This window comes from Pan paniscus, chromosome 18, assembly GCF_029289425.2.
Source record: "Pan paniscus chromosome 18, NHGRI_mPanPan1-v2.0_pri, whole genome shotgun sequence".
In the NCBI taxonomy this organism is placed as follows: Eukaryota; Metazoa; Chordata; class Mammalia; order Primates; family Hominidae; genus Pan; species Pan paniscus.
This window is the reverse complement of record NC_073267.2, coordinates 92,861,807-92,875,312: the sequence shown is the minus strand read 5'-3', so window position 1 is coordinate 92,875,312 and position 13,506 is coordinate 92,861,807. Positions and strand designations below refer to the sequence as shown.

At 43.2% G+C, this 13,506-nt stretch overlaps 1 protein-coding gene across 3 annotated transcripts in view; it reads right to left on the bottom strand.

The window, feature by feature from the left end:
* The window catches only part of CDH13 (cadherin 13), a 1,163,636-nt gene that overhangs the window by 666,275 nt on the left and 483,855 nt on the right, over window positions 1-13,506 (bottom strand). The window lies entirely within an intron of this gene.

The window sequence follows — 13,506 nt, the reverse complement described above, 5'->3', positions numbered from 1 at the left end:
AAAAGCTTCTGCACAGCAAAATAAGCAATCAACAGAGTAAGCAGATAACTTAGAGAATGGGAAAAATATTTGTAAAGTATGTATCCAACAAAGGACTATTATCCAGAATTTACAAGGAACTCAAACAACAAAAATGACCCAATTAAAAGTGGGCAGGCCGGGTGCGGTGGCTCACACCTATAATCCCAGCACTTTGGGAGGCCAGGGCAGGCCGATCTCCTGAGGTCAGGAGTTCGAGACCAGCCTAGCCAACATGGTGAAACCAGGTCTCAACTAAAAACACAAAAATTAGCCAGTCATGGTGGCAGGTACCTGTAATCCCAGCTACTAGGGAGGCTGAGGCAGGAGAATTGCTTGAACCCAGGAGGCGGACATTGCAGTGAGCCAAGATTACACCACTGAACTCCATCCTGGGTGACAGAACGAGCCTCCAGCTCAAAACAAACAAACAAACAAAAGAAAGTGGGGCAAACATGAACAGACATTCTTCAAAAAGACACATACGAGGGGCCAACAGACATATGAAAAATGCTCAATATCACTAATCATCAGAGAAATGCAAATTGAAACCACAATGCGATATCATCTTAGACCAGTCAGAATGGCTATGATTAAAAAGTCTTAAACAACAAATATTGGTGAGGCTGCAGAGAAAAGAAAATGCTTATATACTGTTGGTGGGAGTGTAAATTAGGGCAAACTCTATGAGAAACAGTATGATGATTTCTCAAAGAACTGAAAACAGAACTACCATTCAACCTAGCAATCCCACTACCGGGTATATACGCAAAGGAAAAGGAATCATTATATCAAAACAATACCTGCACTTGTATGTTTATCACAGCACTATTCACAATAGCAAAGATACGGAATGAACCTAAGTGTCCATCAACAGAAGACAGGATAAAAAAAAATGTGGGGCCGGATGCAGTGGCTCACGCCTGTAATCCCAGCCCTTTGGGAGGCTGAGGAGGGTGGATAACCTGAGGTTGGGAGTTTGAGACCAGCCTGACCAACATGGAGAAACCTCGTCTCTACTAAAAATACAAAATTAGCCAGGCGTGGTGGTGCATGCCTGTAATCCCAGCTATTCATGAGGCTGAGGTAGGAGAATCACTTGAACCCAAGAGTCAGAGGTTGCCGTGAGCCGAGATCGTGCCATTGCACTCCAGCCTGGGCAACAAGAGTGAAACTCAGTCTCAAAAAAAAAAAAAAGAAAAGAAAATGTGGGATATATATATTTATATCTATACGTATATGTAAATATATCTATACGTATATATAAACATATCTATAAAGATGTATACACACACACAAACATATACACACACACACATACTCATACACACACACGCACATGCCATAAAATACTACTCAAACCTAAAAAAAGAATAAAATCATGTCTTTTGCAGCAACATGGATGAAGCCGGAAGACATTATCCAAAGGAAATAACTCAAACAGAAAAATGCCGCATATTTTCACTTTTTGGTGGGAGCTCAACAATGGGTACTTGTGAACATACAGAGTGGAATAAGAGACAGTGGGGACTTCAGAAAGTGGGAGGGTGGGACGAGGGTGAGAGCTGAAAAATCACCTGTTGGGTACAACGTTCACTCTTTGGGTGATGGGTTCACTAAAAGGCCACACTTCCCACTACACAATGTGTGCATGTAAGAAGCCTGCACTTGTACCCCTTGAATATTTTTTTAGGTACTCTTCCGATACTAGGTAATTTTTATCTAGGGTAATGGATAGGCATTTTCAAAGTGGTTATACTTTGTTAAGAGTCTTCAAAAAAATTTTTAAAAATGAAAAATAAAAAGCAACTCTCTTCATGAGCCACTGCAAGGTCCTTACACTCACAAATGAATAGGGATAAAGGGACAATCACAAAGTCCCAAACTATGTCAGGCATTATGGAGACTTGTATTCAGTGTATTGTCAAGGGAAACGTGTTGTTATTATATGATCAGTGGGGCAACTGTTGGAATGCACTCTCCAAGTAGCATGTCACAAGTTCAATTATTGGAGTGACACTGTCAGGGTGTTTGCTGTATGCGTAACTCATATTTTTAATTAAATGTGTTCAAAATGAAAACTTTGTATCATTTTAAATAAAACATTAGTATCACTTCACATAAAAGAAGGAAAACATAAAAATAAACATGCTGGAGACCTAATGACACTATTAAATTTGAGCTAGAAACTGTTGCCTATGGAAAGCTCTTCATCTTACAGGTAAAAAGGGGCCAGAGCAGTGTTAAAGGCGTGTTAGCACCAAGCTGAGACTTCCTCTTTGATCTGATCAGAGGACTGAAAGATAATTGAAAAAGAGTATCATTTCCAATATGCAAACTGATCTTATTTAATGCCACATACTAATTAAAACTGTCTTCTGCATCATCAGAAGCAAGCATCTCAAACCTAACAACAGGTTCCTATCAAAATCATGTGATAAATGATAGTTTCATGCCATCTTTGGCCCCAAGGCCCCATAAAAGTGTGCGTGTGTGTGTGTGTGTGTGTTTGTGTGTGACAGTTTTAAAGGAAAATTTATGTAATAAAATTCAAACAGGAAACAAGATAAGCTAAGGCTCTGAAAGCATCTATAAATAGCCCTTCTCTTGATTTGGGTGGGAGTATAAATTCATAGCACCCTTGTGAAAAGTAATCAGGCAATATTCATTTATTGAGAGCTTTATGAATGTACATATCCCTTCAGTCCATAATTTTACTGCTAGGAACCCAACCAAATGTTACATTCAAAACAAGAGTAAAACTGTATGAAGGAAGACGTTTAGTGAGACATGATTTATAAGGGGCAAAAATGGAAAACATCCTAAATGTTCCATAGCAGGGACAAAGTTACATTTGGGTTTGTTAGTAGGCAATACTCCTAGGCCATGACCAATAAGGCAATTGTGAAGACCATGTTCCAACCACTATCATCATCACTCCAATGCCCTCACCATCACTACTCTAAACTACTACAACAATGATACAGCAAGCATATGTTGGCCAATGTGCTGGGCACTTGGCATGAGTCCCCTCAAATATTTCCAACAGACCTCCAAAGTAAATCTTATCCCTCCTTAATCAATGAAGAAAGTTCAGAGAGGTTGCATGCAAACTGCTCCAATTTACCTAGCTAGCAGAGAGAATATTTAAGACAAGCTATGTAGGAAAATAGAGAATATCATATTCAATGCATTCTATTTTGTATACACTATACTGATCACAGAAGAATATTAAAATCTCAATGAAAGAGACTAAGTAAGAGACACTTTAGTCTCTAGGAAGTGAAAAGGACTCAATATGCAGGCAAAGAAAACTAGATTCTGTATAAGACAGAAGAAAAAGCAAGAATAATATAACAAAACGAACAAAAAAGCCAACCACCCAAAACGAACCCAACCCTAAACAAAGAAACAGCATTGGCTGGGCGCAGCGGATCACGCCTGTAATCCCAACACTTTGGGAGGCCGAGGCGGGAGGATCACGAGGTCAGGAGTTCGAGACCAGCCTGACCAACAAGGTGAAACCCCGTCTCTACTAAAAATACAAAAATTAGCCAGGTGTGGTGGCATCTGCCTGTAATCCCAGCTACTGGGGAGGATGAGGCAGGAGAATCACTTGAACCTGGGAGATGGAAGTTGCAGTGAGCTGAGATCGCGCCACTGTACTCCAGCCTGGGTGACACGGTCAGACTCCATCTCAAAAAAAAAAAAAAAAAAAAGAGAAAGAAAATTAGAGCGCGTTCTATTTACACAAAACTGATATTTAACATCTATGAAGATTCTGTTGGTTTGTTAAGGGTGGCAAAAATAGGAAATACGTAAAATATATTTGTAATATCTGAATATCATTCATTATTAAAAAAAATCTTGAGCCTCAGATGAGAGCTGGTCTAGAGAAACACTTTAAAAAGACGTAAACTTTGTGCAGATGTAAAGCACTGGTGAATGGGCTTCATCCTAGAGCAAACGTAGGCCTCAGTTCATGATGACAATGTATGTCTAAATGTGTCCAAAGTAACGACAAAGCATACTGTGTCATCAATAATGAACCTTGCATAGTGTGTCATGAAGTGCTTGCTTGTGTTTTCATACCCACAAATGGGTGATATTTCTGTCCTCACGGGTGTCCAGAGTGGTCAGGTCCCTGAGTCCCATATCCATCCTACCTCTGGTGTCCTCCCAGCTCACCAGCTCATCAACTCCACAGCTGCCCATCCATTTCCTTGATTATTAGGGCACATCCCAGAAGTATGGCAACTGGCGCAATTGTGTTAATCCGTGGATCTAAAGTGCCCAAGAAAAGAAGCAGGAGGCTCTGATTCGGGAAAAACAGTACCTGGAAGGGACAGGGTCGGGGGGCTGCTGGAGGTATTGATTGTAGAGAAGTCACCATGTGCATGTTGACTCTCTGGGCCCGTCACGGTGGGCATCTTAAAGGAATGACTGAAGTCAGGGCATCCTGCTTCTTCTGATGCTTAAGTTTTTGTCTTACATTAGGAGAAACTTCAGTGAATATTTATCCATGGCTCTGCGTTTCTGGGCCTGTGGCTCTGCTTCTATCTTTGCCTGTGATTTACGTGTATATCTATAAGTATGTGTTTGTGGCCAAGTGTCTACTTCTATATTTGTGGCTGTACCCACCTTTGATCGAGTCTGTGCTAATGAGTTTGTGTGTTCTCTCATATGTTTCTGTATGACTGGGACCGTGTAAGAACCATCATACCTGATTTGACTGACATCCATATACCCTGCTTCGGGACAACTCTCTGTGTTTGTGTGTGTGTGTGTGTATTTGCATCTGTCATTTCATGCATGAAGCCTGTGAGGGTGCCAATCCGTGGCCAGAAACTCAGAGAAGGACAACACAAAAACGGTGGTGATAAAAATAATGTAATCAATTCAAGAGACAGTTACAAAAGGCAGAAGAGCAGTGTATGGGAAAGAACTGAAGATCAGGGTAAAGGAGGGGTGTATTAAGATCTCTTGACTTCCGGTGTTGCCATTACCAAGTGGGCAAAGGCTTTTAAAAAGGCATTTTGGGGTACAAGTGCTAGAGTAGACCTGTTGACATTGAGGAACCTGTTCGACGTGAAGCAGAGATTTCTAGGGGACATGAGGAACTGCATTCAGGAGGGAGACAAATGTCACAATCACTCCTATACAAGAGTAGCTGCAAGGGATGGAGACAATGGCACAACCCAGATTATGGGAAGAGGGAAAAGGGAAAAGGGAGGAACGTAACCATTTGATGAGTTTCTAAAATGTCAGCAAAGGCCACAGAAAGTTTAGTCAGCATAGAAGAAAAACCAGAAGCACAGAGAGGAGAATTCCAAAAAGGAACAGTGCACAGCCACGTTACACAAGGCAGAGGTCTCCTCCAACATCACGGAGGCTGCTAGGCTTGACCATGAACAGATGACGGCTGAATTTAGAAAGAGCAGCTTTTGGTGTGTGCAAGGCGATTACATGGACAGTGAGGACTTTGGCATAGAAGAAAAGGAGAGCTATAGAAAGAAGTTCTTCAGTTAAATGGGAGACAAGGAATGGGGCTGACCTTGAGGAAGAAGGGGTCAGAGGAAAGAAAACACAGTGGTGAAGAAAGAAACACAGAATGAATGAAGATGCAAAAGAGCAGAGGAGATGCCCACAGGAGGTGTGACAGGAATCAGCGGCTCCATCAGCCTCAGAGAAGAGGCCCAATACTGCTCCCCTCGAGGCAGGACACAGAGGGGTTGAAGGAAATTTTCTCATCTGTAAAGGAGGATGATGTGCCTGTCCTCTAGGTTATCAGAATGAAATGAGAAACTGCATGTGAAAGTCGTCTGCACTCTCTAAAGAACCGCAGAAACGGCAGAACAATGAAGGATGGGTCTTATTAACACCAGGACGGAGGAAGTGAGAAAATGAGGATGAGCCACTCGGTCTGTATCAGGAGTGAGTAATTCGGCTGTGGGTGGCCTAAGGCCAGATCTGAAACACAGACACATGTAGACACGCAGCCCCTTCCAGCTTTCCAGATTCACTAGACGCGTGCAGATGTCAAATGTTCTCCGTGACATCAAATGCACACACTTATGCACATGTGGGTTTACACACACGCCAGAATCCATTTGATAGACACACATACACACACACTCACGAGCAGATGCACATGCAACAGACATGCATCAGCTGCCTAGGCCCACGGACATATGCCACACATCTTCGCACTTCCAGTGTGCTGAACACAATCCCCTCAGTCACAGGAACAGACGTAGGCTCGCAGAGGTGTGCAGAGGAGAGTGAGGTTCTGGGGCCGCCACCAACAGCAGACCATGTGTGTCTTGTGGGATTCCCCCCACAGCAGTCTCCGGACAGTGATCCGCAGCATCTTTAGCCTAGGTCATCCGAGGCCTGCTGCAGCCTCATCCAGCCTTGCTTCCATCGCAGGGGCAGTGTTGTGTCTTCAGGGAGCCTCACGCATGCTGGATTCTATTACAGGAGGACTGTCATCCCTACACAAAGATCTCTGGTTTCATGCAGCTAAGCAAGGTCTTCATCTTCCTGTCTTAGGGCATTTGAGGTTAAAACCTCATTTGCTTTCCTCCCTGTTTCCCAATCTGAGGGGAAACTGAAAGTGCACTAAAAGCAAGTATCACGCTATCTGGAAGCACGACATCACTCAGCCCCAAAGAACACATATCAGAAATAAAGGGGAGACCCCTGAAACAGTGAGGGGCAGGGGAGGGGTTGAGGGTGGGAAGGGAGAGTGGAGGCCAAGGGAAACAGGAAGGCAGAAAGAAAAAAAGAACGTGAGAAGGAGCGAGAGAATAGATTCATATTAACTAAGTCATTCATTCATTCTTTCATTCATTTCTTCAAAACGTATCAATCAAACCCTTTCTCTCTGCCAGGTAGAATTCTAAGCATTTCGGATGGTGCAGTGCCTAAAAGAAGAAAGTGCCCTCATGAAGCTTCAATTCTAGAGAGAGGGGGCAAACCGCAGAAAGAGAAAGAGAACACATACGGCTCAAGAGAAAAAAGATCAGCAGGGAGGAGGGCTGGAAGTGCTCGGGGGGAGAGGGTGCTGACGTTTTAGACAGGGAGGCAAGAAGGGGTCCACCAATGAGATGGCAGTGGAAGATGGAGGAAGAATGGGCCAAGTGGGCAGGAGGAGGAGGCACTGCCAGCAGCAGGAGCCTACCGGGCATGGCGGAGCTTCAGTGTGGCAGCTGCTGGCCTGGGCAAGGTGAGCGCTGTGAGGGGAAGGAGACCGTCTGGGCCTGGTGAAGGGAAGTCAGACCCTGGAGAGGCACATAGGCCATGGAGAGGGCCCTGGCTTTTACTCCGCATGAGGAGTGAGCCCTGGAAGGGTTTTGAGCTGAGGAGTCCAGTTGCAATCAAAAAGATCATAGCTGCTTTGTGGAGAATAGACTCAAAGGGATAAAAGTAAATAAATTAGTTGGATTTCCTCCTTCTCCCAGGTCTGCCGTAAGATAACAAGCTACATTCATTGTAGCTCAGTGCTCATCGTCCTACGATGATTTGCCTGTCCTCTAGGTTATCAGAACGAAATGAGAAGCTGCATGTGAAAGTGGTCTGCACTCTCTGAAGAACCTACATTGTCCTGCAATGAACACTCAGGCTCCTCCCACAGTGCAAATCTGAGCATTTGATTTATGGAAAGGGAGAGCTGGAGTCAATTTCTCTGGCTGGAGCCCCTCTCGCCTGCAGTATTTTAAAAGTATTATTGAGGTATAATTTATGTACCATGAAATTCACCCGTTTTAAGTGTGTAGCACAATGATTGTTAGGAAATTTACAGAGTTGTGCAATCCCCACCACATCTAATTTTAGAACATCTCCATCACCCTTAAATGAAACCTCATGCCCATTAGCAGTCACTCCCGCTTTACCACAGCCACTGGTTGTATATGTTTGTCTTTTCTGGACATTTCATGAAAAGAAACCATGCGATATGTCCCCACAGTATTTCCATGAACTTCACCCTCTTTCATTGCTGATGTGAAGACTAAACAGAAGGGGCTGCAGCGCCATCCACTGACTGGTCAGGAGTGTGTCAAGGTCAGCCCCCTGGCTTCCAGGTGGGACCATGCTCAGGGGACATCCCTGCCCGTATCCCTGCTGCCCAGGAAGGCTGAGGCCTCCAGGTACCTGCAGTCAGCAACTCCTCCATCAGCCTCCTTCCCCGCCCCATCCCCCTGACCTCCCTCCCCGTGAGGTGTGGATGCTGAGAACATCTCCCCGGTTGCGTGGTCTGTTTCCCGGGAGCCAACCTCTGACACCTGCCAAAGCATGGTGCTCAATGTCGAGACCAAATGGGGAAGGTGTCCCAAAAGCGAAGAAGTGCTCACTTTTGTTATGTCTGCCAGACTAGCATTCTACAGCTGGGACCGCACTCCAGGTTTTGTCTGTCCCTGCCCCTTTCCGTCACACCCAGCTAAGGGCATAAAAGCCTTCCCTAACAGCCAACTGGAGGAAGTGGTGAGATTTGAGAGGAATGATCCTACTTCCTGCACACCTGAACACAAGGCCAGACGCAGCTTGACCCGGGCTGGCCACCTGCTGGAGGATCTCCTAAATACGCTGACATTCAAACAGGCAAACAGTGTCCAGATAATTTGTCCTCATTCCCTCTTTCTGCCCTCCTGGACCCTGGCTTTGCATAATAGAATAAGCGATAGGGAGAAATAGTGAAAACCTCATAAACAAACCACAAGCCTCTATCATCTTTGTTCCCTCTCCTACTTTCATAACTTCTGGGCAAACTTGTTTGCTAAGAGGAGATATTTTTAGCAAGGCAAAGCATTGCAGAAGCTGAAATACGTCTTCCTGGCAGGCAGGGAATTAAGGGAGAACAGTGAAAGGTGAGACTCATGCAGTCAGCCCAGCCCAATTATGGACAGTCTTGTAAGTCAAGGTAAGAAGATTGGATTTGCTTCCAAGGCAATAGCGAGCCTTTGCAGGCTTCACGCAAAGATGTGATGCTTCGGGTTTGAGTTCAAGGACCTAAGGGTTATTCCTTTGGAGAGTTTGAAGCTTATATTCTAGACTCAAGATGACATAACCTGGTTCCTTCTAACCTTTATAACCCTAAGATTTGCCTGGGATCCTAGTCCTGGATTCACCAAGTCTGCCATAGAAAATACTGCCATTTATTGAGTATTTATTACATGCCAAGCACAATGCTAAACATATTGTACTATTATCTCACTTAATCCATTCAACGACTTGCTGGCAGAACCACCATGGCTGTTTTCCTGAAGTTAAAAGATGTAAAAGACTCATCCCAAGTCATTCAGCTCTTTGGCCTCTGTAACTCCAGAACCATCTGCTCTAAAAACACTTTGCTATAAACCTCCCCAGGGTTGCTGCTGGAGACTACCTTTTCAAGGAGGTCTGTGCTTGGCTGGAAAGGTCCTTTGATCCATTTACTCAGGTATAACTAGATAATCACAGCTTTAACATTTTCCCAGAGAGAACAAATCTCCAGCCCCTGGCTAAAAGGAGCTACCTATGCTGCAGGGGGACAGCTTAATTGTCTGCAAATTTTTGCAAATGAATGGAACTGCAGAAGCCAATCTCCAATTTATTCCGTTCTTGCAGCTGATCTCATTGTGTTACAAAGTTGCTAGGAGGACAGTTCTGTGCTACTCAATTCACATTTTGTATGCAATCAAACACATGGTTCAGCCAGCTTTGCAGTACCTGGGGCTACATTTAAAGTTTGCTTCATTGCCTCCTGGGGCTGAAGTTTGCCTACTGAAGGAAGAAAAAACCAACAAATATGCAACTTTCTGCAGCAAATTTAAAAGGTTGGAGAGGCAAGATACAAGCTTCCTAAATTTCCATGTATCTATTTTCCCAATATTCTAGAGGCCACATATCAGCAAAACTAAGTCACCCACTGCAGATTTACTGTATAGAATTATGCTGATAATAAAATGTGGTGATATAGAAATTATCTGTTGTTAGTTCTTCATATCATCTCATGTCAGGGGGTGTGAGAGAACTCATTTTAAAGGGTCAGAGAAGATGATGGTTGGTGGATTCATAGGATGACATCAAGCCAATAAGCTGTTGTAAATTACACCACTCAGTGCTTATCAAGGGCCCCCATACGGGAGAAATGGGTGCAAGTCATTGTTAGAAATGGGTGCAAGTCATTGTTGCCTTGAGTCTTCATGCATGCATCCTTTTCAGTAGGGACCGCCAGCAACATCAGAAACAACATCTCCAGTAATGAAAGTCAAACATCAGAGGCGTTGGGGACGGCCAATCTCAAAATTAAAATAAAAAATGCATCGAAGGTCCAATAACCAATCATCTGAATCACCATCTAAGAATCATTACATTACATTCCTAACGTAAAGAATATCTCAGTCATTTCCATTGGTAGATATGCTTCGGGTAGAAAATAAACTGCTTTGCCCAAATAAGGGAGTGGAGAACAGAAGTAACAATTTTCATCAGGGGAGTCTGAAATTGGAGAGTTAACTCCAGATGTTCTCTCTTCAGCAGCCAGCGAGATCTTTTACAAAGATTCTTCTCCCCCTCATTAAGCCTACAGGGTATATAGGCTTCCCCTTGCCAAAGGATGAAGCCTCTGGGTTTCCTAAGGCCAGGAAGATCCAGCAGGCTTGGATCCTGATGACCACTCTGACCTCAAGTGCTATCACTGTCCTCCTGGCTCTGCTTCTCAGCTGCACGCACCCTCCAATTGCAGGTGCTTGTCTGAGGGCTTCTCACCTTGTGACTTCCCTTCCCGTCCCTCCCCTCTTTTGCCTGGTTAACCCCCCACCCATCCTTCTACTCTCTGCTCAAGCACCACTTCTAGGCTTCCTCGGTCTCTTTTGCTATGAGGATTGGCTGCACTTTGCCTTTTTCCCCTAGAGCCCTGTCTCAGCTTCTGATCACACGTTCATTCAGTGCCACTGTGTCATCAGTGCCAGTCTTTCATGCAAGGCTCCCAGCTCCGTAAGGGCAGACTCTACATTTTCCTGGTCTGCTGCTACGCCCCCTGGTGCCTAGCACGAGACAGGCATAGAGCAGGTGTCTAAAAAGCACTTAAAATATTACTAAATAAAGCAATTATGAAATAAATATAGAGTTATTGTAAGAATTTGAGTAATCCAGGTAACGGAGTTAGCACAGTAGCTGGTGCAGAGTATTTGCTCCACGATTGCGTCTAATAAATAAATGAGTAAGATGTCGGTGATTTCGCTTTGATTTTGTCTTTAATAGAGAAATCTTCTCTCTAATAAGAGTAAAGCTGCCACTCTCAGTTGGATTATTTTATCCTGGGGTGCTCAATGCTTTGTGAAGTAACCAAATCTATAGAAAATTTTTAGAAAATTCTTCCTTTTGTTAAACCAAAATCTACCTCAGGGGTCTTGGTTTTGCTTTCTGGAGCTGCATGGAAGTCCTCCCTTTTTCATTCGATAGCATCAGCTGCCTGAGGTCAATCTGGTGTTGGCTCACGCTCCCTGCTTTTGCGTTCCTTGTAACTTCTGCCATCCAAACACCACCAGTTCCTAGAATCATGTGTACCAGACATGAGTTTCACATGTTTTCCTCCTTTATAAGTGCTGTAATTTATAAGCTGGTCTTAAAGTTCCTCCTCAAATATCCTGAAATTATCCTAATAGCCAAATATATTGACTATAAAGTTGAGAAATATTTCTAAAAAATAAACTGCACGGTGCTCACGAAGGTCTGGTAAATAGATACCTCGATGCTAAAGAAAAAGGTACAGATATTTTAATGAAAAACAATGTAACTATGTTTGATAGCCTTTAAAGTGTTCATGCTTTTTGACTAAGTAATTTAACTTCTAGGAACACAGTGCAGAGAAATAATCAAAATACACACACATAATACACTCAGACAGGTATTTACTATAATATTATGGGGAAACTAACAAAAAGGGAGTAACCACATTACCCATCAAGAGAAAGAGATAAAGGGTTAATTACACCTCCTTTTTGGCTATTTCTTCTAACTCCTAACCCACAAACACCTAAAAACACATTAAGCCCTCCAAATAGAAAAATACCACCTGTATATACTCATACCACATAGAAACACAAATTTCTAATCACCAAGAATTTCCTCTCTCTTTTTCTCTCTGTCTTTCTGTGTCTCTGTCTCTGTCTCCCTCTCAAATCCTGTTTGCTTGCTTTAGGATTGATGGAGCCTGGATCTCTGAATGTCTTCACACAGTGCAGTTCCCTGCCAACGGGATAGGTTTGTTGTTAACTGCTGGTTTGCTAGAGTAATTAGCCTGCCCTAACTGATACATAGACCAAATACACAATGGTTCCATGTGTGAATAAATGAAAGAAAAATTAATTAATGAAGACACAAAGGTATAGAAATCAAGAAGGAAACCCAGAGGGAGATAAAATGAATAAGTAAAGCAAAGCAGAGAGTTCTAAAATTACTGTTTCCAAAAATGGAACAAAGCCCTAGAACTCTGGAAACTTTTTTCTCCAAAGTTTTACTAAAATTATGTGGGTATAAGAAAATTTGTGCACATATTGATATTTAAGGAATAAGAGTTATTCACTTCCTTGATATAGTGGCTTAGATCTAAATATGTATTTAACATGCATGAGATCCAGGAAAACAAGACTGAATGCTTCATCAGGGAGAAGTTCACATAGTTTATTTTTATTTCTCTTTCTCTTTAGGTTTTTGATATTCCATAAAATGATGAAATATGAAATAGAGAGGAGTTGGTTTTATGAATTCTTGTTGAAGCCAAGTTATGATGATCTATTGATATGATCCAGGTTTTTATGATGGCTACAGCAAGTGCTTCACTGCTTCTCATCTCAACTCCATTCTCCAATCCAATGCCTGAGTGCTCTGACCAAACATAAATGTAATTATGACACTCCCTTATGTTAAGCCCTTCACATGCTCTAGTGGAGAGTCTAATTGTCCTAGCATACCATGATCTGCTCTCCTGAACAGTCAGCAACTCTCTCCCATGTGATGTATGCTGCAACCTCATGATCGACTTGCAAATCCTCAGACACATCATGCTTTCACTCAGGATCCTTCTTTGCTTCCTCCATTTGGCAAACAAATCAACATTATTTATGCTTTAGTCTAAATGTCACCTCTCCCAGGAAGTCTTCCCTGACTCTCTACTTTAAGTGCAATCACTTATTTTCTCTCTAGATTCTCACTGCACATGGGACATTCTTCTATCATGGCACTATCCAATGATATTATATCAATAGAAATTAGGGATTTTTTTTACTCTGCTCCTCCCAAGACCATAAGCACATTGAAGGCAAATTTTATTCCTTGCCATTTCTATTTTTTTCTTTTTCTTTGAGACGGAGTCCCACTCTGTCGCCGAGGCTGGAGTGCAGTGGCGTCATCTCGGCTCACTGCAAGCTCCGCCTCCCGGGTTCACGCCATTCTCCTGCCTCAGCCTCCCGAGTAGCTGGGACTACAGGCACCCGCCACCACGCC